The following is a 23,846-nucleotide window of genomic DNA, read 5'->3' on the forward strand; positions in this document are numbered from 1 at the left end:
TGCGCTTTTGAGTTTATGAACGTAACTGAAAAATGCCTTGTGATTGTCTTTGGTTGGGTAGCTGTTTTAGCCTCAGATCTGGCTTTGGTGGATTCTATTAAGCTTCTGAGTTATTTGTTTATTTCAGTGATGAGGGCTATAACATTCTGGGAATGACTCTTCTTACTTTTGGCCAAAATGATTTTCCTTTTATTATACAGCTTGTTGATATTATGGTTCCACCATGTGAGATTGTTTCTGACATTTGCCCTGCATTTATTCCTATGGGGTACAGCTGCATCTATGCTAATATAGTGTGGTGGTGTATATTACTGTGCATTCAGTGGAGTTAAATGGGTTTGATGGGAATTTGAAACTTGCCAATGTATCACTTATGAGTAGGTAGCTTGACATAAATACATTTCCAAAGGTACCTTGGGTGGAAGGAATCTCTGGTTTACCTTGGATGGAAGGAATCTCTGGTTTCAGTTTTGTTTTGAAGGAAACTGATTTATGATCAAACCTAACAAGTGATGAGGATACGCAAGGGATGGTGCAACATGCTCCCATATTAGTAAGGACAAGATCTAAGATGTACTCCCACCTAGTGGGTACACTGACTAATTGTTCCAGAGCATTTATATTGACAAAGTCTAGGAATCTCTGTACCTATGCAGTAGTGGTGGTGGTGTAGTATTCCCAGTCTATATTTGGATAGTTTAGATCACCTAGGAAAATGGTATTGGGTTTAATACTGAGTGGTTTTAGTTCCTGTAGATAGGCATTGTGGCTCTTTTTGTCATAGAGGGAGTTATATAGCTAGCTAATATATGGTGCGGGACCCTCCTGATGGCTACTTGGACACGAAGAGGCTCTAGTGCTTCATGCTGCTTTACTTGCCCTGATGTGAGTCTCTTCTGAATGTAGACTGATACACCTCCACCTTTTTTCCCCTCCTGCACAGTAGCTGGTCTAAATGTGTGAAAGGCATTATAGCCCGGCACAGCCAGAGTGCTCTCCACTATTTTAAACGATGTCTCAGTCATCACACAGACATTTCTTGGAATATTAAGGTGTTTCAGATTTAAAATACGATTTTATGCAGATATTTGAAACTTAAAAAATGTTTTTTGTGCTAAAACCTCAGGACATTTGTCATTTTCATGCTTTTTTCACAAGACCCAACTGCCAAAATAGGGACTGTTCTGCATAAAGAGAGACAGGTGGTAACTAAAATTTACTATAGAACCCCTACCACCACTCAGTTTTGATAAAGCTGAAATTCTTACCACCAAATTACAAATTAACAAAAACAAATATATAAATATTGTCTGTATCTATATTCCCCCAGGTAATAACACTAACATCCTAGAAGACATACTCCACTGGTTAACCAACAACTACCCCCAGGAAACCATTGTGCTTGGAGATATCAATATAGACTGGAACTCATACTCCTTAGAATCCCCTTCCACCCATATAAATCTATATGGGTTTACACATATTATATCCTCCCCCACTAGGATCAGTAAACCCAATAAAAAAGAAAGCATCTTAGACTGGATACTTATCAATCGTCATCCCCATATGTATAAAGGTGGGACCCTCCATGATGACCTCAGTGATCACTCTCTAACTTATATCATCAGACATAAAACTGATGATCCCCACCAGCCCACTCACAAAACAATTAGAAACATTAAGAACTTCAATCTCACCAACTTCTAAAATGAACTAAAATAATGTAACTGGTCAGTCCTAAAATGGCTACCACTTGATGAAGCCGTGGTATTCTTTAATACTAAATATCTTGCCATACTTGACTCACACTCCCCCACATGTACCATTAGAACTAAAACAAAAGCTGCACCATGGCTTCCTAAGGATACCAAATCAAAGATCAAACTTAGAAATAAAATCTGGGCCACCTGGCACAACACCAAATCCCCTCTAGACCAACTGAGATATCGGCAGCTTCATAATGACACAAAAAATCCATTCTCCTAGACAAAAAAACTATTATAATCTTCAACAAAGACACCAAAACAAACCTCAAAAGTTTTGGGCAATTATAAACAAACTTCTTCATCTGGGACAATCCACCACTCCTACCTGTTCCACTTCTACCCATAAATCTCCAGAGGAGATTACCAACACCTTTAACAGCTTTTTTACTGAGACTATCTAGACCCTTGTTAGCCAGCTAACACCCACATGCACTAATTCAATCATAACCTCACCCGCTACCCATCTCCCCTTAAGTTTCCAACCAGTCTTTACCTCACTTAACCGATCCATGCTTAAAACTAAAACCGACCACCCTATCTGCAGATCTTCTACCTGCAGAGTACCTACAAAAAGCCGCAGATGTCCTAGCTTATCTAGTCTCAGTCTTCATCTGTCGAACCATAACTGAAGCCTCCATCCCCTCCATTTGGAAAACTTCCCATGTCATACCACTCCACAAAGGAGGCAATTCCACAGTACTATCAGATCATTGACCCATTGCCATACTTTCACCACTAGCCAAAATAACGGAGAAATGTATTCATAAGAAACTCTTGCACTATCTCATACATAACAATCTGCTGGCTAACTCTCACCATGGCTTTAGACCATACCATAGTAACTCCTTTGCCCTCCTCTCTTTCTCCAATGTCATAAATCATAACCATAATAACAACAAACTGTCCTCAGCCTCTTCCTCATCCTATCCAAAGCCTTTGATATGGTCAGCCACCAACTACTCACTGCCACTCTGAAATCCATTTCCTTGAATAACCACGCCATTCAATGGTTTCAATCCTATCTGAATGACAGACAACAGGCTGTCCTATGGCAGGGAAATTTATCTACTCTACTACCCCTCACCCTTGGAGTTTCCCATGGCTCTATTTTAGGACCTCTTCTCTTTTCAGTTTTTATTAATGACCTTTACTCTGCCATTCCAGATGCTACATGCATACAATACGCAGATGATTCCACATTGATCTGCTCAGCCTCTACCCCACCTGACCTGCATACGCTATCCCAGAAAACATTTAACGCAGTTGAGAACTGGCTCTCATGCCGCCATTTGCTCTTGAATCCAAAAAAACACAAACTACTACTTTTCTCCCCCACTCACAGTTTGACACCACTTTCCTTTATGATTTCCTCTAATAATGGAACTGTTATTTCCCCAGATAACCATACTAAACTCTTAGGGGTAACTATTGATAATAACCTTAAATTTGATGTGCATATCAATGAAACCATTAAAACCATTAATAAAAAACTGGGCTCCCTATACAGAAATAAACCTTTCCTTACCCCACCAGCAGGGACTGCCATTGCTCGCACTCATCTTCTCTCCACCCTTTTTTATGCCTCCTCCATTTTTACTAACTTAAACAAATCTGAAATCTGCAAACTCTCAAGCTGTTATCATCACATTACTAGATTTGCCACTGGCTCTATTTACAGAACTCACCACTGCCAAAACCTTAAACCTCTAGGATGGCTAGAATTGACTAGTTCACTTCAGTACAATCAACTTGTAGTAGCCCACAAAATTCTCAATCAACCAGATAATACCCCTGCACTTAAAAAACATTATTTATCCCCACAGGAACACAAGGCCACTACGATCTTCTAACAAACTACTAATTCAAACACTCAAACTAACAACGCATCTGGTGACTCCTTGTTTTCTATCTCTGTTGGCAAAATTTGGAATTCACTTCCAGCTGACCTAACACTTAAACCAGTTCAAGAAAAATCTCAAACATTATTTCATGACACACTGGGTATGCCACTGCCAGAATCCAGACTACCCCCTACCATAATATAGTATACGAAACAGTATTGTAAGGAACACCTAGCTGATTCTATCTGATTGTCTGTAACCATATAAGTTTGAGCTACGACTGACAAAAAATGTTTTTAATGTTCATGCTGTTTTAATGTTGGAGCTTTTCTTCCTGGGCCTCCGCTGAAAATGGACATGTATCCAGTCAGACTATCCCGGTCAACAAATGTAAAATAAAATAAATAATAAGTACCCAACTCTCTTATGACTGTGTCTGACTGGGGCTATAATTTACAACATATAAGATGGGAGTTGCTTTACTGCTATGCTGCACTTTTTTTAATTTAGCTTGAGACCATTTTCAGTCTCCTGGGTATGCGCTTATTCCAGCCCTTGCTGGAGCTGGTTAGTTATCAGTGGATGAGCACATAACAGTCCCAGTTTGCTGTCTTCAACAAACTTATTGCCATGGATTTATACAAAATAAATGCCAAAAATGGGCGGGTCCAGTTCTGATCCCTGTGGTACCCTACTAACTAGAATTTTACATTCAGAGAGGGTAGAAGCAACTTTCAGAACATATGATATGTTGGACAGACAATTTGCAATCCAATGGACAATGTAGGGGTATATATTAGGTTTTACACAACTAAAACAAAATAAAATAGACTAGAAAAACAACCAAAAGACCAGTAACCCAGTAGAATCCAGAAGTATTTTATTCACTCTCTTTACACTCTAACGTCTCGGCTGGAATACCTTCAAAGGAGAATACACACCCAAAGAAACACTCCATATAAATAGCACAATCAATTATTCAATAAAAATTAAATTAGAGAAAATCACAAGCATAATTAAAGGAGAACTTTCCAATTAAGTTCAGAATTCATACCATTAGGTATAAGAGTATCAAATTTAAGAATATAGATGGCTTCTTTATATAAAAGTTTATCCTTAAAATAAGTGTCAGTAAATTCACAATTATTACCATCCACTTTTTCTAAAATGGTACCTTGCAAGCCCACACATGAACCCTGATGTGCTTCGTGAAAATGAACTGCCATAGAACTAGTTTCTTTAAAGTTTTCTACATCTCTTATATGCTCAAAACGTCTTACTTTGAATGCTCTCTGAGACTGACCAATATGAAATTTGTTACATGGACATTTAAGGGCATAGATTATACCAGCAGTATCACATTTAAAAAAACGTTTGACTGCAAATCTATGTCCACCAATATTCTCAAAACTATTCACAATATGTTTACAAGCCTTGCATCTATTACATACATAAGTGCCAAATTTAAACCTCAAATTATGTGTATTAACAATAGGCATAATAAATTTACATTTCACTAAAAAGTTTTATAAACTTTTACCCACCCTAAATGATAATTTAAGCTTCTCAGTTAACCATAACTGGGAATCTCCATTACATTGCGTGTACCTTCAACAGTATTTCACCAAACCTGTTAGGATGTCACTAAAGCAACTATAAGTAGATACAAAATAAATGTCAGTCTGACTTCCATTATATATATTACCAACTTTTCTACACCTGGGGTAACTATCTCTCTCTCCCTGTTTTTTTTATTTTGGTAAGTGCTCTCTCAATAATCGAGCTACTATAGCCCCTAGATTCAAACATTGAGTTTGTTCTCAGCAACTCCTCCTGAAGTTCTATAGGGTCATTACATAACCTACTAATCCACACCATTTCCCCATAGGGGAGAGCTTCAATAGTATGTGGGGTGTGACAACTGGAAGCTTTTAGATATTGGTTAATTCCATCAGATTTTCTATGTACTTTAGTATAAAATCCTCTAGACCCAGAAATATCCAATTCGGCATCCAGAAAGGACACTTTTTTGTCCCTCTGTATGCCATCAAATGACAGACTGAATCTGTTGGACTGTATATGCTCAATATATTCATCCACATTCTCTTGTCCCCATCACACAAAAAAATCAGATTATGAATAAACCGAGCATAGAATTTAATATATTGTATATAAAATGACGATCTATATATATATACTCCAGTTCAAACAACCCCATACTCAGGTTGGCATATGCAGGGGCAAATGCCGCCCCCATAGCTGTACCTTGTTTCTGTTGATAAATCTTCCCATTAAATTCAAAAAATACATTTTTCTAAGCAAAAGGTTAACAATTCCAAAATATATTCTGTGGCAGCAGATTCACCCATAAAAATCCTAACAGCTTCAATCCCAAAAGTGTGAGCAATATTTGTATATAAACTTTGCACATCCATAGGGACAAAGTACATTTTCCTATAAATTTCCACATTATTAATTTTCTTCAAAACATCAAAGACATCTTTAATATATGGGGGGTAGCAACATCATCTTAGGTAGTAGCAGCTGGTGTAACAAACATCCAATATTATGAGCAAAATATTTAGTCCCCGATACTATGGGGCATCCAGGTGGATTTAACAGACTTTTGTGTATTTTGGGCAAACAATAAAAACATACAATATCAGCACCATCCACACCAAATTTCTTTTTAGCATCATCAGAGGAAATATACCCCAGTCTTACACCCTTTCCAGTCAAATCTATATACTCACTGATAGCTGACTTGTACACAGAAAAAGAGACCTACAGATAAACATTGTCATCATTTAGGTGTCTATAGCACATATCCAAATATTGGGTTACATCCATAATGACAAGTTTATTGCCCTTATCAGAGGGCTTAAAAACGAGATTCCTGTTATTACTAAGCACCACCAAATCAGACCATTCAGCTTTTGTTAAATTATATATGATGTTATTAACATTCCCCAAAAACTCCTGTTCCACTGAAAAATGTAACATCTTGTACAATTGTAACACTTTCTCATTGTTAAAAATAGGAACAAACTTGCTTTTTGCAGAGATCATGCTAGTGTCAAATACATAATAAGCATTAGGTGTTTCATCTGATACACAAGAATAAAAGCTATCCATATCTGAATCAGAATCAATATCATCTGAATCAAAATCTAAAGAAGCCATCTTACCATTAAACAATACTTTAAGCTGTAGTTTCCTAATAAATCTAAAAATGTCACACTTTAACTCATGAATACATGGCATAACAGTAGGAATGCATTTAAGTCCACATTCTAAAATGGCCTTTTCACAGTCATCAAGAACATAACCAGACAAGTTAAGAATATATGAATGACAGTTACCATTTACCCCTTTTCCTTTTCCGTTGTGGAAACTGCTGGGGTTGTTGTAGCCACTGCCCATTAAACTGTCCCTCTCTCTGGCGTTTCTTGCTCTGTGCCCCCCCCTCCCCATATCGAGTACTTGTACTGTTCTGAAAGTTCTGTTGATACTGAGCCCCATTCTGGGGTTCAGGAAGTGGCGGAAAATCATTTTTATTCATAGCATGTATATCCTCTTCTCCAGAAGAAATAAAACTAGTGGAAGCATGTGCAGAGGAAAACGAAGACTGTTCTCCATCATTATTCCCCTGCTTAAATGAAACATGCCGTAAGACTTTCTTCCGGTGAGTCCTGGACAGGAAGGGCATACCATTATCATAATCGCGGGTGTCACGAGTCAGTTTATGCAATTTTCTATCCAAAATTTCCTTCTCATAATTCTGTAATTTGACATTGACATCTTTTAAGATGTTATCAAGAAATTCTCTGTTTGTTTTAGAAACCAGATTATTACATGTGGAGCTAATTTCTGTTTGCAGTTTTTGTTGTTTCACCCTATTGCGTTCAATCAATATAGCAACCCATTCTAAGGTGCACTTGTGTGCTGCACACACCCACCTTTTATGAAAAGCAACATCTATTTCATTGTTCATATCAAAAGGGGTTGCAGGATCCTTATATGCCCTTAAACCACGAGGGATGATATCAAGCGCCACATATTTATTCAAACTATGTAAGTTAAGGAACACAGACATTTCCTTACAGAGCAACTTCTCTAAGAAATCACACAGTACCTTAGTTTCAGGATTCAAAGTGCATCAAATCTTCTGCCCACATTAGAGAAGGGATTTAGAAGACGATGGTTGTGAACAGATTCACACTTGTGCCACATACTAGATACCTTTTCAGGCCCACCACCGGATCCAATAACAGCCTCTGAAGTTTGAACACGGCCATTAACTTGCCTCAAATAATTGTCCATAGGACGTTGCTGCGAATCCGGTTGATTTCCATGAAAAACCCTTGGAATATCCACACATCTGTATATATTAAGTTTGTCTAATTTGTATATAATACCAGCAATGGGTTAGAGACAAAAGGTTTGCCCGGGTCCATAAATGCAGTTTGCATTGAGTGACCAATGTCTACATCCTCTGTAACCTTTCCAAGGAGCTTAGTACATTCAAGAAACAAGGTCTGCCCTGCACAAAGTCAAACTGACTAAACTGTGGATCAGGTAAGTTGCCAATCTCCACATAACTCAAATAAATAAAATAATATAATAATAACATAAATGGGTGGTGCAGTGGTGCAGCGGTTAACATTGTTGCCTCAAAGCAAGAGGTTCTCTGGTTCAGTTCTTGACTGGGATGCCTTCTGTGCAGAGTCTGCATGTCAGCAAAGTCTGGAGCATTTCTCCCCAAGCCTCCGCTGAAAATAGGCTCTGTCCCAGTTGGACTTTCCCAATCAACAAATGTTAAATAAAAATAAATAAATGAGGTCTACGAAGATATATCCCATGGCTTTGCATATAAGGCTGGTGAGGCCAATGGTCCTATAATTAGCTGGGTCATTAGAAGAACCACCCTTGCAAAGGGGATTCACAGTAGCTATTCTCCAGGTATGAAGCAAAAACTCTGTTAAATGGGCTGAGACGTTAGATAGTGTGCATGTGACACTGACAAGAATATAATCTAGTATGTTGTCTGATCCCATGGAAGAATTATTTTTAGCTTTGTACAGGGACTGTTCCAAAGTGATTTTAAGGGAAACTAAATAGTTGAGTTAACAATACAGACAGGTGAGAAGCACTATATTTGTCTGCTAATATATTGGTTTTATTATCAGAATATGAGATTTTCATATGTATGAGCTCAGTGCAAAAACTGGCATAGTTCATGCATTATTCTGGAGATGGGTGGAGTGCCTTGGTCTGTATGGATTTCTAAAAACACTGGGCACACTCAAAAAAAATACAAATAACCACGAAACAGTGGCAGGAAGCCAAAAAAACTAGGAACTGTATATCCTTCCTTTTGTTTTTTTTTTTAATGAATATAACGAACTGCACAGACCATCACATGTATGTATGGACATGTATGGATTTCTCTCATAGGTTTGTAGGTTAAGTACTAGACTAGTTGCCCTTGTGGGGCATTTTAAGCCTAGCCATTTTCTCTTTTGGTGCTTGAATTAACCTGTCTCATTTGGTGTTAGATTGGCCTTACCTATTTCATGGTCAATTATTACATATATCACCCCTGGTGAGAATAAACTGGGATCATACCATAGGTAATCTGAATATGGGGTAAGCATTTAGTAGCTGACTGTTCCAATTAGTAGTACAAGGGGGCATTTCTGAGGTACGTATTTTGTTTTCTCTATAGATCCAAGTTACACTTTAATATGGACAGGGATGAGCTTTGTTTTACATGAATGGTGAATTCTAACTCTAGAAAGTAGTGGGACCAGTTTTTTCTCTGTAGTATTAACATTTATTTGTTTTACAGGAACTTCTTCTCAGAACTCTGTAGCATAATCTTCGTTTATAAGTACGTACTGGTGTTCTTTACTTGACTTCACAGGGGAACCTACAAGGCCCATAGTTATTTCCTCAAATAGGGCTTCATTACAGGTAAGGGGATGAAAGGCTCCCTAAACCTTGGGGTTAGGTACTATCTATGGCATTCTGGGAAAGCTTCATAGAAATTTTCCATTTCCTTTAAACGACCTAGCCAGTTAACCTGAGCCTTTACATTACCCATGCCTAAACACCCACATAAAATATGGCATTGGCTATCTTCATCATAAGATACCTGAAAAGTTTTGAAACCAATAATCGCCTTACTTCCTGATGTGTTTCTCTCTTTAGTTACTCTGTATGAACTTAGATCCTCCTGACCAGTGATCTCCCCTTCAGTTCTTGCTATGATTTCTTTAGTCATACTTAGAGTGTCATCTTCCCATTGGACATTTTCCACTTCCAGACAGACACGACTGACACATGGTTTATGTGGTAATTAGCCAAGTCAGCATTACTATCATTTCCAGCATGGCAGGATGGAGAGGTGGAGGTTATGCAGCTTTATCTTCTTCAGCTAATTCTTCCTCTACAAAGGGCAAGTCATGGAAGTAATTATCTTCAGTAGGGGTGTTGGTAGGTTTTCTGTCTCCAGCTTATGGCTAATTCTTCTTAATTTAGCATTGGAATCCTGCTTGTGTCCATGTCTGGCTTTCTATTTAAGGCTCTGTCTAGCTACATTTTTTTCTGTTTGTTCAGCATGGGGCTTATCTATCTTTCTCTAAGTTTCTTCATTCATTCATTCATTCATTCATTCATTCATTCATTCATTCAATCATTTCCCTTCTCGTAACTATGGATCCTTCTTCATCAGTCTCTGTACTGTCTCCTCTCAGTATTTTGACTGATGGTATTTTATGCAGCATGTTTTTAACTGTGAGTTCTTCCCCATATCAATTTTTACTAACTCCTTTCATAGTCCTACCGACTACAATATTTTGGACAGACTCAATTTCAAATGCATCTACTTCCCAGAGCCAAACATTACTGCATTTTGAAAAGGCTAATTACACAGGTTTGTTTTTTTAGGGTTGGTTATATCTGTCAGTCGACTACCTGTCGGTCAGGATGAGGAAGTGCTATGCCTCAGCACAGCTGATGTACTGTAAACTTTGAGATGAGTTAACCCAAGGAAAGCAGCTGGTTCAGAGAACATTATGGGCAGGGTTCAACATGGAGTGTGCTGCATAACTGGCATCGGTACTCATAGACATTTTCAGTACATCACTGTGATTAGACATCGTACCGAGATGCTGTAAGAATATGACAATCATTCCCTTACCCAAGAAACCACAACCAGCAAGTCTGAATGATTACAGCCCAGTTGAAGTGATTTGAGTGGCTGAACAGGGACCACATCTCAGCATACCTGCAGCACTAGATACATTGCAGTTTGCCTACAGGTCAAACCGCTGCACAGCAGATGCCATCTCTTTAGCATCTTTAAGATGCTATTCATCGACTTCAGTTCCGCCTTTAATGCTGTCACCCCCCAGAATCTAGTGATGAAACTAATCCAACTGGGCATCAACACTCCCTTATGCAATTGGATACTAGACTTTTTCACAGGCAAGACCCCAAAAGGTATGTGTTGGAAATAATAGCTCTAAAAGCATAACTCTGAACACGGGTTTACTACAGAGCTGTGTCCTGAGTACTCTACTGTTCACCTTGCTTACACATGACTGTGTAGTGAGACATGAATCCAACAGAATTATCAAGTTTACAGATGACACCACAATCACAAGTCTTGTTAGGAATGATGTTGAAACAGCATATAGGAGTGAAGTGGAACATCTACTAGGCTGATGTGACAGCAACAATCTGAATCTGGCATTGAACATCAGCAAGACTAAGGAACTGATTTCAGACTTTAGGAGGTCTCAGAGAGCAGATCAACCTCTGGAAATCAAGGGAGCATCAGTAGAGTCAAGAGCACTAAGTTCCTGGGTATACACATATCAGAGGACCTGTCTTGGTCGGTGCACACCAACCACACTGTTAAAAGAGCACAGCAATGTTTGCACTTCCTACGGAAACTGAGGAAAGCAAACCTGTCAAGGTCCATCCTTCAAGCCTTCTATAGGGGAACCATTGAGAGCATACTGATAAATAACATCATTGTATGGTATGAGAACTGTAATGCCTCAGATCGCAAGGCTCTCCGGAGAGTAGTAACAGCAGCAGAAAGAATCATTGGCTTTCCGTTGGCATCCTTGGATGACTTACACACATCTCAATGTATTGGAAGAGCTAGAAAGATAATAAATGATCATACTCAGCCCGCTTATAGTATGTTCTCCCACCTTTCCTCGAGTAGATGTTACCACAGCATGCACTGTAAGGCTTCCAGGCTCAAGAGAACCTTTTTCTCATTAGTCACCAGATTGATGAACTCTAGCAACAGGCATGCCAGAAGCCATTCTGCTCTTTCAGCCAATTAACTGAATATTCTCTTGACTAATCCAGTAAATGACATACTCTCATGTCCATTTATTCTAAGATTGCTACTACTAGTAGCATATTTTAGTGCAATATCCAAATCTTCATCTCTCCGGAAACCTGAATGTGCAATACACTAAACAATATTTTTGCTTCACATGTACCTGTTAATGTGAAAATTCAAGTTTGTGCAATATCTACTTCTGCTTTACCATAAATGGCACATTTTTATACATGCAATGTCTGTAAGTGTCTGTCCTAGTATTACTAAATAGTAACTGTATGTATGTTTTTTTGCAATGAGAACGAAGCAACGTAATTTTGTTTAGCTGCACTATGTACAGATCTAAATCACAATAAAGTTTACTTTGACTTTGACTTGATCTGATAATACATCTGGTTTTGTTCCTCCCTACATTTTCCATATCTCTTTGAGATGGCTACTGTCCTGGGCAATTATCACATCATGTGTTATATTAAATACCAAAAACACCGACCTAAAACTGTTTGTGTTTCTTCTTGGTTTGTAGGATTCTGTTTCTTGTTTCCATGTACGTACACATTACTTCAGTTTTCTGTTTGTAGTGCTTTGATACTTACACACACACACACACACACACACACACACACACACACACACACACACACACACACACACACACACACACATATGCAAATTCTGTTTAATGTTCTTCAATTTAATAATCTTTGTTAATTCCTTTTCATCCAGAAAATAGTACATTTAATAAGTTTGGTAACAGCAGAATGGCAAAGGGGGGTTTACACTTCTAGAAGCTAAGCACTCAGACTGACCATTTTCCATTGGTTCACCTTCAGATACAGGCCACTAAACAGATGATTGACTATTGTTAGTAGATTTAACTAACATAATGGTTTTATCATAAACTGCATGTTACTTTATGTGTCCCTTCATAAAATATTTAAAGAAAATTAGATCAGATCAGGATGTTTTTTTGTTTTCTCACAGGCATAAAATTATACTAATAGGCACATTTGAATGAAGGAGTGCTAGTTGTCTTTGGCGCATGTAGGTCACACTTAAGATATGCACTTTCAAACAATATAACATTTTCTAAGCATGCTAGTTATTTTGACATTTACACATCATTTTGAAATGCACATTTCTGTAATTTGTCATGTACTGTACTCTTAAATGTATTCACTGCTAAGATTTCTTACACCATTTACATCAAGGTCTAACCACAGTCTCAGTATGAGTTTCAAATCAGACATCTGGGGCCTTACAAGTTTGCCCTTGGTGAATGCGGAGGGATTAAATCTGTCCGCTTGTGCCTTCAGTGAAGCATCTTGTCTATCCAAATATTCCTTTTTCAGCTTTCAGTTTTGGTACTCATGGACATATGTGCCTTCCATATCCATACAGGCTGTCAGAGTTTCCTGTAAAAGATGCAAAGTTCTAGCTATGAACACTATCTGTTATCACTGCTCAGTGACTGCACGCTAACTGTGACTTCCTTTCTTGAGATTAACTGATGACTGGTACTAGTACGCATTGGTCTTACTTGGTCCACAGTATCTGTGGTGGTCCTTGTCAAGGTTTTGATGAACTCCTATTCAGATCCAAATACAAAAGCTGCAGTCCAGTTCCAGACAACTGACAGGTTTATATATATATATATATATATATATATATATATATATATATATATATATAAAAACACTTCCTCCTGTTCAAAGCACATAATAAGTACTGTATCTTCCTGCAGTGCAAATTGTAGCTAGCATTTTCTAGATAGCTAATGGCAGGAATCAGAAAGTCAATTTCTGCACAAAATGTCATATTTCAGTTCAACACAGTCACAGAAATGGCCATCATTTTTTAAAGAGTAAGCGTGGGTTTATTTTCAAGGGAGATTAATAAGTGCACTCTTCTTTGGAAAGCAGATAGAAAAGGAAATGTGAATGAAATGTACTTTTTAAAGTAGTACTAACAGCTTTGTGGAAAGAAACAGGTCAGGATGGCTTCTTTCCCATACAGCATTCCACACATGGAATTTCTTAAAGCTGGCCCCAAAATGTAAAAGGCTCAGAGGTATTTCCTGCAATACCTTTGCAACACAAGCAGTAACAGTCCCACGGGGAGAGAAGACTCTCAAACGCTTCCTAGACAAGAAAGGCAAATTCCACAGATATGGTAGACTTCATCTAAATTTCCTTTGCTGGACAGTAGCTCTTCTCTGATAAATATGACCTCTTCATTCAAAGATGCTGGGTACTCCTTTCCATAAGGCACTTTAGGGTTAGAGATATCCCCAAACACCAGTCCTATCAAATCCAGGTCAAACATACAGATGGTTTTACCTTAACATGATGTCCTGTTTCCTGTCTATAAAGTTTAGCTGTAAAGTCAACAATACATCTTCTAGTATACAACAGTAACTATATTACTACATACGATATGTGTGTATATGTATTTATGTGTGTGTGTGTGTGTGTGTGTGTGTGTGTGTGTGTGTGTGTGTGTGTGTGTGTGTGTGTGTGTGTGTGTGTATATGTTTGTATGCGTGCATGTGTGTATAAATATAGGATGGCACAGTAGTGCAGCGGTAGTGTTGTCACCTCACAGCCACAGGTTCTCTGGTTCAATTCTTGCCTGGAGTGCCTTCTGTGCAGAGTCTGCATGTCCTCCCTGCATTCAAGTGGGTTTTCTCTGGGTACTGTGGTTTCCTCCCATGTCACAAAGACATGTGTCTGTAGTGTTTCTCTCCAGGCCTCTGCTGAAAATTGTCTTTGCTCCAAGTTGGATGTTCATGATATATATATATATATATATATATATATATATATATATATATATATATATATATATATATATAGTCTATATTGAGAAGTCAGTTTTCACTAATTTGAAATTTTCGTACATTGAAACACAATCCATCAAGCCCAATAGGTCATGGAACTAGTGGGAAGAGGTGAGGTGGGAATGATGGAAAGGTATGATGTTAAGGCACTTAAAAGGGTAGTGTAGATAGTTTTACTGTCTCTTAATGCTTTTAAGCAATGGTAATCCATTGCAGGTTTCACACACTCCCTACAGTTAATTTGGTGGAATTTCATTTCACATACACTGTGTCTTATAAAGCATGAGGAAACTGATGCACCCAAAAGAAAACATAGAGAGGATGGATTTACAAATTCTCTACAGAAGGCACCCCAGACAAGAACTGATCTGGGGACCTAAGCTGTGTTACAGCAGCTCTAACCACTGCACCTCTATGCTGCCTTCAGTGTAACACTATTCTTTGTAGATACACACCTTCCATTTGTCTTCCAAATAATAGTGTGTATAAAAGTATAGTTTCTGGCTGAATTGTATTTCCTATACTTCTTGTGGTAAAGAGCAATCTGCTTTAGAGGAAAAGAAAATTCTTTTAAACTTTATCTAGGAGGGTGCAATAAAAAAATGTACACTTTGAGTGCAAAGAGATTGCTACTGTATGTAAGAAATAGCAAACAGAAAGTCCCAAAAAGATAAGGGGACAGTATAACTGGTAGTATCCCACTGACAGTTTCATTCTTCATGCAAGTTAATGCTGTGCAATCATGGGGACAATATATAAAAAAGATGTGCAGTTACAAAGCCCCATGAGAGTTGGGTGAGTCTTGAACCCGCACATGTCCTAGGGGTAGTCTTATTTTATTTTGGTTGACATATGGAAATGTTCCATTAACTGTATGAAACTTGAACTATCACTCTATACCTCCACAAAGGCTGATAATGACTATAAGCAGAGGTGTTTCAGTTCATCTGACTGATATCCATCTTTTATAGCTAAGGGTGGCTTTATAGTCACTTAGAAGTGCTGTCTAACCAGTGAAGTACTGTAGTTAAACCCACTCTGCTGCCAACAAACGAATCAGCAAATTCTGAAATCTGATGGCCACCAGGTATATGGTCGAATTAGTCACATCACTGGTAAAAAATAGATTAGATGTTCCTATTGTGTGCCTTTTCATACAACTCAGTAAGTGCAGTATGACTTCAAGATCATGCAGACAATATGCATTGTTGTGTAATGCATGGGATTGAACCATCCACACCCAAGAATATGCTTCATATTGAACATCCTGCCTAGCTCTCCAGACCACTTTCTCACCACTGGGTCTGGGTTTAAGTGCCTTTCAATGCTTACATGCTCAAAGTAACTGTACTTTGAAAAAAGTATTACATACAATCACATATGTGCATACACACACACACACACACACACACACACACACACACACACACACACACACACACACACACACACACACACACACACACACACACACACACACACACACACACTTCTTAAGAAGACTAGTAATATTAAACAACACTGTAGCATTTTGTCACAACCCTAAATAGTCATCTGCCATAATGCTAGATTATATGATGACTGGGAAACTCATCTGTACTCTTCTGACTCCTGACAATACTCTAAATAATTTTAAACACAAATGGTAGCGTGCACTAGAACAGTCTAGCCAATCTGAGTACAATGCCAGCAGCATGTCACCACTTAGCAATAAATATTCCCTTATCAATTAATAAATAAGTAAATAGAATATGAACAACATGCTTTTGAAAATTGAATCAACAGAAAATACTTAATGAATTAGTAACTCAGTACAATTAACACCTAAAAACATGCATAGAAATATGAACCTTCACTATAAAGCAAAACATAATCACTTTGGACAGATACATTCCAAGAACAAAAAATGCACGTCTTCAGCTAGAGCTTCTCCAAACTATCTTTTTACAGAAAGAAAGAATTACTGAACTCTGAGCTATACTAGTTTAAGTTTAACACAGACAGAAGCGTAAGTGCAGAAACAAACTCAGAGGATAGATCCTCCCCTCTTAACTGTTTATTCAGCTATGTGGCTTATAGCTTTCTCATATAAGAAACCACAGATGAAGTTAAGTAGTTTTATTTTCACATGTACCATCTAATGAGTTTGCTTACCTAGTCTTGGATAGCTATCTCCTTACAGAATTTTCTAACTGTACTTTTTAAGACTCTTAGCTTTCTGGCCAAGGAATAATCACAGATCTTGTTATCACAGCCATTATATTTCTTGTTTCGCATATCTGATGCACATTTCACATCATATCTGTAATAGCTGTGTTTTCTAGTAGTGTTAATAAATCCATGCACATTTTATTCATTTCATAGAAAATGACCATAAGTTGTAATTTATTTTCATGGCACTGAAAAACTCATATCACAGATTCAGTCTCATTTTTTTTTTAGTTTACCTGCTGTAGGTTTTATAAATTTTAAGTACAACTTAAATAACCATTACAGTCTCACTAAAAACAATGATAGCTTCATTCTCAAGCATCACAAAGCTTGTGTGAATTCACACACTTCACTGAGGTTTTCATGGCGCTTTATAATGGAACAGTTGTAATGGTCACTTGTGAGGAAAATCTAGTCTATGTGTCAGTAGTGAGACCTCTAGATATAATACCTGCCTTTTTTCTGCCTTTATTTGAGGAAAGGCATACATGAGGAAGAAACAGAAAAAAATGATTAAATAACATTATAATTACTGTTACTTTTGTGATTTTTTTTGCCTACTGTAACCCCTAATGTAAGAGTTTCAAATGGGTTTCTCAAAGTAACTTAATTGGTGAAGAACATTTCCAGTTCCTCTTCTGTAATCAGAACATAACTAGATGACCTTCCTTCTTCCCTATCAAGAAAGGTTGGATCATTATCCCTGTACTCTGTGATGGATAGGCTTTCCAAAGAACGCTCTCAGGTTCTACCCAACTTTTCAAAGAGGACAAGGCTTTTAAGTGCTGGGGTGTATTTAAGGGCACCCATTATTTATTTAAGCTATGTTTAAAGGCCAACATGAAGAGAAGTTGCTTGACATGCACAGGAAGTATTGAGCTTATCTGTCTGGGTAGTTTTATTTCTATATGTAAATTGAGATATCTTATTCTAGTATTGGCTCCACTATTTGATATATCAAGAAGGAGGAGGTCACAGATAATAGTGTTTCAGAGGGCACACAGAGCAAGGACTAGGTTTCTCCTCAAGAGCCTATCCATCACAGAGTACAGGGATAATGATCCAACCTTTCTTGATAGCTACGATTTTTAAGGCCCAAGATTTTTTTTTTAGTTTTCATTTTGTATATGTATAGTAATATACATGAGAAAAGGTACATTATATTCTATAGTTAGTCTAATAAGGGCAGAGAACAGGGGAGCAATAACTCATTTGGTTTTGGAAGAGATGTCTTTAATGATTAACTTTGAGGTATAGAAGGAGTTTTTGACTACAGTTGCTACATGGAGATCAAAGGAGAAGGAGCCATTGACCCAGGTACCCAGTTCCCTGATCACTGACTCACTGAAAAGTGGAGTGGTAGGAATTTGTTTTCCAAAAGAGATGGTAATCCACTCTATTCATTTAGTTTGATCCTCTTTTGGTGTACCAGAAATTAATGTATCTTAGTTTCATTTGAAGGGTAGTTAAAGGGTATACTACACCTAGCTTACAATCATCAGCAAAGATGGACACACAAAGATTCTTGTTGTCAGTGCTTAGATCTGAGAAATAAATGCCAAAAAGGAGGTAGTCTAGTATGGAGCCCTAGGAAGCACCACTGGTTATTTTTTCCCTAATCAAGAAGGCATCACCCTCCCTGAAAACCTGTGTTTTCTCCTTGTGCCAGTTTACAGTCTACCTTACCATATAGGAATCAGTTTTTAAGGCCATTATCTTATATCCAATCCCATCATGTGGTATGGTGTCAAATGCCTTTGTCATATCCAAGTAGACAGTATGAACAGTATGACCACTGTCCATCACCTACATGACCTTTTCAGAGAAGAACATGAGATTTAGCAAGCATGACCTAACTTTGACAAATCTGAATTGTTGTGAGAAAAGTCTAATCAAATTTTTATTGTCCTGGTTTTTGTGGTCAGTGATAATGTGTTCCATCGATTTACAGGCAAAACTGGTAAAGTTAATGGGTCTGTAGTTTCCTGGGTTAGAGATGAGGCCACTCTTAAGTAGGGCATTAACACTGTAGAATGCCATGACTGAGAAACATATTATGTGGCAAGGCTTAGACTGAACTTAAGGAGGGATATGCAAGAGCCTGCTTGACACTGTTTATTAGACAACTAGTTATATAGTTGGGACCCATTGAAGAGGTGTTCTTGGCCTTCAATGGTGCTTTCTGGCTATGGTCCTTTGAGATGGTGAGGTGGGGAAGTGACTCTAGGTGTTTGAAGTGAAGATGATAATTTCAGGGGAGGAATTTGCAGCAAACATATTTGTTAGTGTGTTGCAGATGTGTTTAGAAATGGAATGGGAAGTTCCATTACAGAGAAGTTTGGAGCAGTAATTGGAATTATTCCGCAGGTTTCTAATGTAGCTAAAGGAGGACTAACAATTATCCTTAGCCTTAGCCTTAGAAGTTAGCCATCATTCTAAGGTACAGTAGCCTATCAGTGAGAATAAGGCAATGGAGGTGCTGAAAATGCATTTTTTTTAGATTTTTGGCTTATGTACATTTGCATAAGAACTGTACAGTTGATAGTGCATATGTATCAAATATTTGTGTGCTTAAGCTTTCAGTTTTGAGTATTTTTTCTCTGAAGAATTGTGTTTTGAAGCATGTAGCCTATACAATCAAATGGATCCCTCACTACAATGTCATTAGCATGGATTAGTTTTTTCAGATCATGAAATAATGAAAAATTAAACAAAGCAGCAAAAACGTAAGCTGATTTAAAATTTGTAAATGGTGTTGGTGTACTTAATCGCAGAACCACATATGGATAAAGCCAGAAGCATGTTGTACAAGCTGTCAGAGCTCATGACCTAACATTTTCCAGCATACATAAGGATGGATTCCTGACTACGATCCAGTCATCCCAGGTTCAATTAGCAGGTATCACTCTGGTGAAGCTATAGCCGGACAGGAGTGAGATGAATGGATTGGTGATACCTGTTTGCACTTCCTAGGGGGGGATGCATAAGGGCATGTCAGGGGATGTGTCTTCCATTAAGGCAGTCCCAGTAAAAACTGCTGACATAATGGGATCTGTCCACTTAAAGGGGAGGTCCAAGGTTGAGTGAAGTGCTACATCACTCACAGGCACAAATTACAGCCCCAATGCCTGCATGTCCACTGGGATCTTGCTAAGGGGCAAATTAAAATGCTATGATGGCTGCTGTTGCCTTCCAGTTGGATACAAATGATCACAATCAGCCTGGTTATTAATGTGATTCCTACAGAGTTAGTTTTCTTAACCTTAAAGGCTGTTTGTTTAAGCAGGAGCCAGAAGACTCTCCACTTTGGTATTCAGTTTTGGGGGTGATTGTGTCACATTTTGAATAGTAAATTGAATCCACCAGACATCTGTAAAAATACCTGTAGCTTTTATAAATGATCTTTAACTCCATCATTCCTGTCTATCCTGTTTAAGTCATTATGCAGTCTGCAGCAAGGGATTACACCAAACTTGTTCTATTCTTCTATCCACTGGTGAACACATAGACTGACACTAATGATTTTGTTCCACTAACCCCTAATATGCTTCCCCTTCCCTCATCTGCATCTCCTTATACTAAGATTAGTGTAGCTACCTGGAAGTAGAGGGGCATGAAGACCACATGAGAGAACAATGGCTCTGTGATGCCTCACCACTGGACCAGTAATCAAGGAGCCTCAATCCTCACCACTGGCAACAGCAGGGGATGTACACTGGGAGGATGGCAAGTACACACACAGTAAAGTACAATTTCCCTTAAGAGCACACACAGACCACAGTCAGACTGGTTTCTTACTTTTTCTCCAGACCTCCAGTAAGACCCCCCACTGGCACAGCTATAGAGTTGACATCTCAGCTGAGTGGCCAAGCCAAGACCTCCAGCACCCTCTCTCTCCAACCAGTGCTTCATGTCCCTGCCCAAGTAGCTAACAAACACACTCTTTGAGGATTGATTTATACACACACACACACACACACACACACACACACACACACACACACACACACACACACACACACACACACACACACACACACCTGGGAAAGGATGGCACAGGTTTACTAGCTATGCCTCCTTTTGCCCAAGCTGTCACTGCCACCAGCCAAATCCTTATCAACTACTTTAAGGCCCTTATCAAAGGATGTCTAATCTTACTGTGTAATGTTACTATTAATACAAATGGTACTTTTACCAAGAGCAAGGCTATTAGGAGTGGCCTACACAGTGCCACCAAATAAATATGCAAGTGCACTCAGGGCTTAAATATCTCAATACAGATCAGCCACAATGAAAGGTTTAAATATATTTAATGTTTGTTTGTGTCTTTCGGCTTTTCCTGGTTAGGGGTCATCACAGTGGAACTCCGGTCTGCTAATGGTTGGTAGTTGATTTTTATGTGCCGAGTTACCAGCCCTGATTCACAACCTTCAATGAAGGTACGCCCATTCACGAATGTCTCCATGCAGAAGACGCTCTAGCTGAGAGTCGAACCGGACAGCGTCTTACTGTGAGGCGACAACGCTACCACAGCACCAAATAATAAAAAACAAGAAAGTACTCGGTATATATTTACAGTGATATCAGAGTTCAAAATCACAAGAAATATTTAAAACAGCATTGCAGGACAGTCTCAAATAAATAAAGAAAAATGTCTAAAAAAAGTATTATATTCCTGACTATATCTAAGAGAATTATACTGTTCCCTAAACTTACTCATAGCAAGGTAGATGTGTGGTGAATGGAACTTGTCAGGTCCAAGACGGAATACAGACTGCGCTGTATCTCTTAGAGAGTTGTTAAATTAATATCTCAAATATTACTGCTGGGATAGCTTGTAGAATGACATCATTTCCTGTTATCTGACTCTATCCCACGTAAACCCCCCACTGCTGAAAGCTAGAAGTACTCAGCATCCACCTGTGAAAATAAGGGCTTTTCCTCAGATGTTTGCAGATCCTAGAAGTAATAAAACAATAAAACACTTCCAAGACAATACAGAAAACTTCTCAGCATAGACATTGTGTCTGTTGCTGCACTGAAACTGAATGGTAACATCTTTTTATGGCCTAGCCATAAAGTTATTTAATTTCAGCTACTTTTCTGAAGTTAACCATCTGTATTCCAGTTTCCCTTGTTAAAATATATACATTTAAACAGTTACAGTAGTGTATAGATATTTTTGTTCTATTCCAGTAAGGTACAGTGTGGATACATTTCAAAAAGCACTTTGTAAAATACCTTTTCAACACATCTGTACAAACCATCTTATATGACATACAGCCGTAATACATTTGTAACACAAACATCTTATATGAATCATGTTGATATTCACAAGTGACATAGGGGTGGGGACCTAAACAATGTTCTAGAGAATAGAGAATATACCTGGATAATTAGTTTGAGAGCTGATATGAAACCAGGACTAAATAATGCACTGACTATTAAATCAATATTAGTTAAAAAGCATTAAGAAATAAGATAATGAATAGTTTTATGAATTTTATTATGTATATTTAATATATACCTTTAACACATAGAAACAATTTTAAAGTAATTACATGATGATTGTATATTTTTGTGTTTATAGGCTGGCTGTTATCATGTGACTGTTTAATTGACTATTTAAGGTTTTAGAATTCAGTATAGGTATTCTAACACTGAAGAAGGATTTGTAATCCGAAAGCTTTGTTGTTTTATTAAAGTATCTGGCATTTGTCTGGAGTTGTATTTATTGGATTCGAGCTTCTCCTTTGTCACAGGCTCCCATATAAATTACTAATAGAATGCTCTAAACATATTCAACAAGATTTCACCTGAAGAATCAAGGGTATAAAAAAGCAAATATATTACAAGTATGAAAGTTTCACAGATACATATTCTCTGTTGGAGATATTAAAGGGTGGCCTGATTTTAATACCTAAGGTTTTTGCTGATTCCAGACTACATGTGAGCAATCTCATTTCATTCTCTCAGGTATTTAATTTGAGCTAAAACAACCAAGGGAGTGAGAAAAAATATATTAAAAATGGTTATCATCTTGAGTGGTTAGTCAATGGATTCATTTAAAAACTGATGGAAAGAAAGTTATATCCCTGAACACTTTTAAAAAGAAGTTGGATAACTGTAAATGAAGAAAATAAGTATATTCATGCCAAAGGGACAAGTAAATGGGACATGACTGAATCTTCTTGTCTGCAACGTCTGGTATGTTTGGGCTGCAGTTGTTAACTTGAATCATCCAAGCTTAAACTACAGATGTATTACCACAGAGTTGACATTTGCTCATGTTTAACTGCTAACAGTTCAGTGCAGTAAGATTTTAAATACTCCACTGACAACAAATTATGGGTCATCCAACATCAGTGCACCTTGGAGAAAGCATGAAAGAGGACTGCAAGCCTGTCAGGGATCATACATTCTCCAAGGTACAGTGACAGTAATAAGGGAAGGGGGAAAACAGGGGAATTCTTCATAGGGTGTGCAGTAGAACTTTACCCTACCAAAAACATATTTTAATGGTCTCATAGTTGCTTGTAAAGTGAGGTTTTAAATATGCACATTGTGAGAATGTTGGCACTCAGGTTATCATTATGAGTTTTTGTGACAGAATTACCATGATGCAAGCTTGCATAAGTCAGTCAGATATACTGGATCAAGAAAGGTATCATACAATAAATAATTCTGACTCTTATTACTTAGAATATGAGTAGAGGATGTATTCAGCAACTTTAATACAGGATCATACTGGATTGCTATTAAAAACAACTGTGGAGGCTCATCACTCTGAAATACAGAATGCAGTTCTGGAGATGCCATCT

This window comes from Protopterus annectens, chromosome 7.part0 (assembly GCF_019279795.1).
Source record: "Protopterus annectens isolate FY-2018-M chromosome 7.part0, PAN1.0, whole genome shotgun sequence".
NCBI classification, from domain to species: Eukaryota; Metazoa; Chordata; order Ceratodontiformes; family Protopteridae; genus Protopterus; species Protopterus annectens.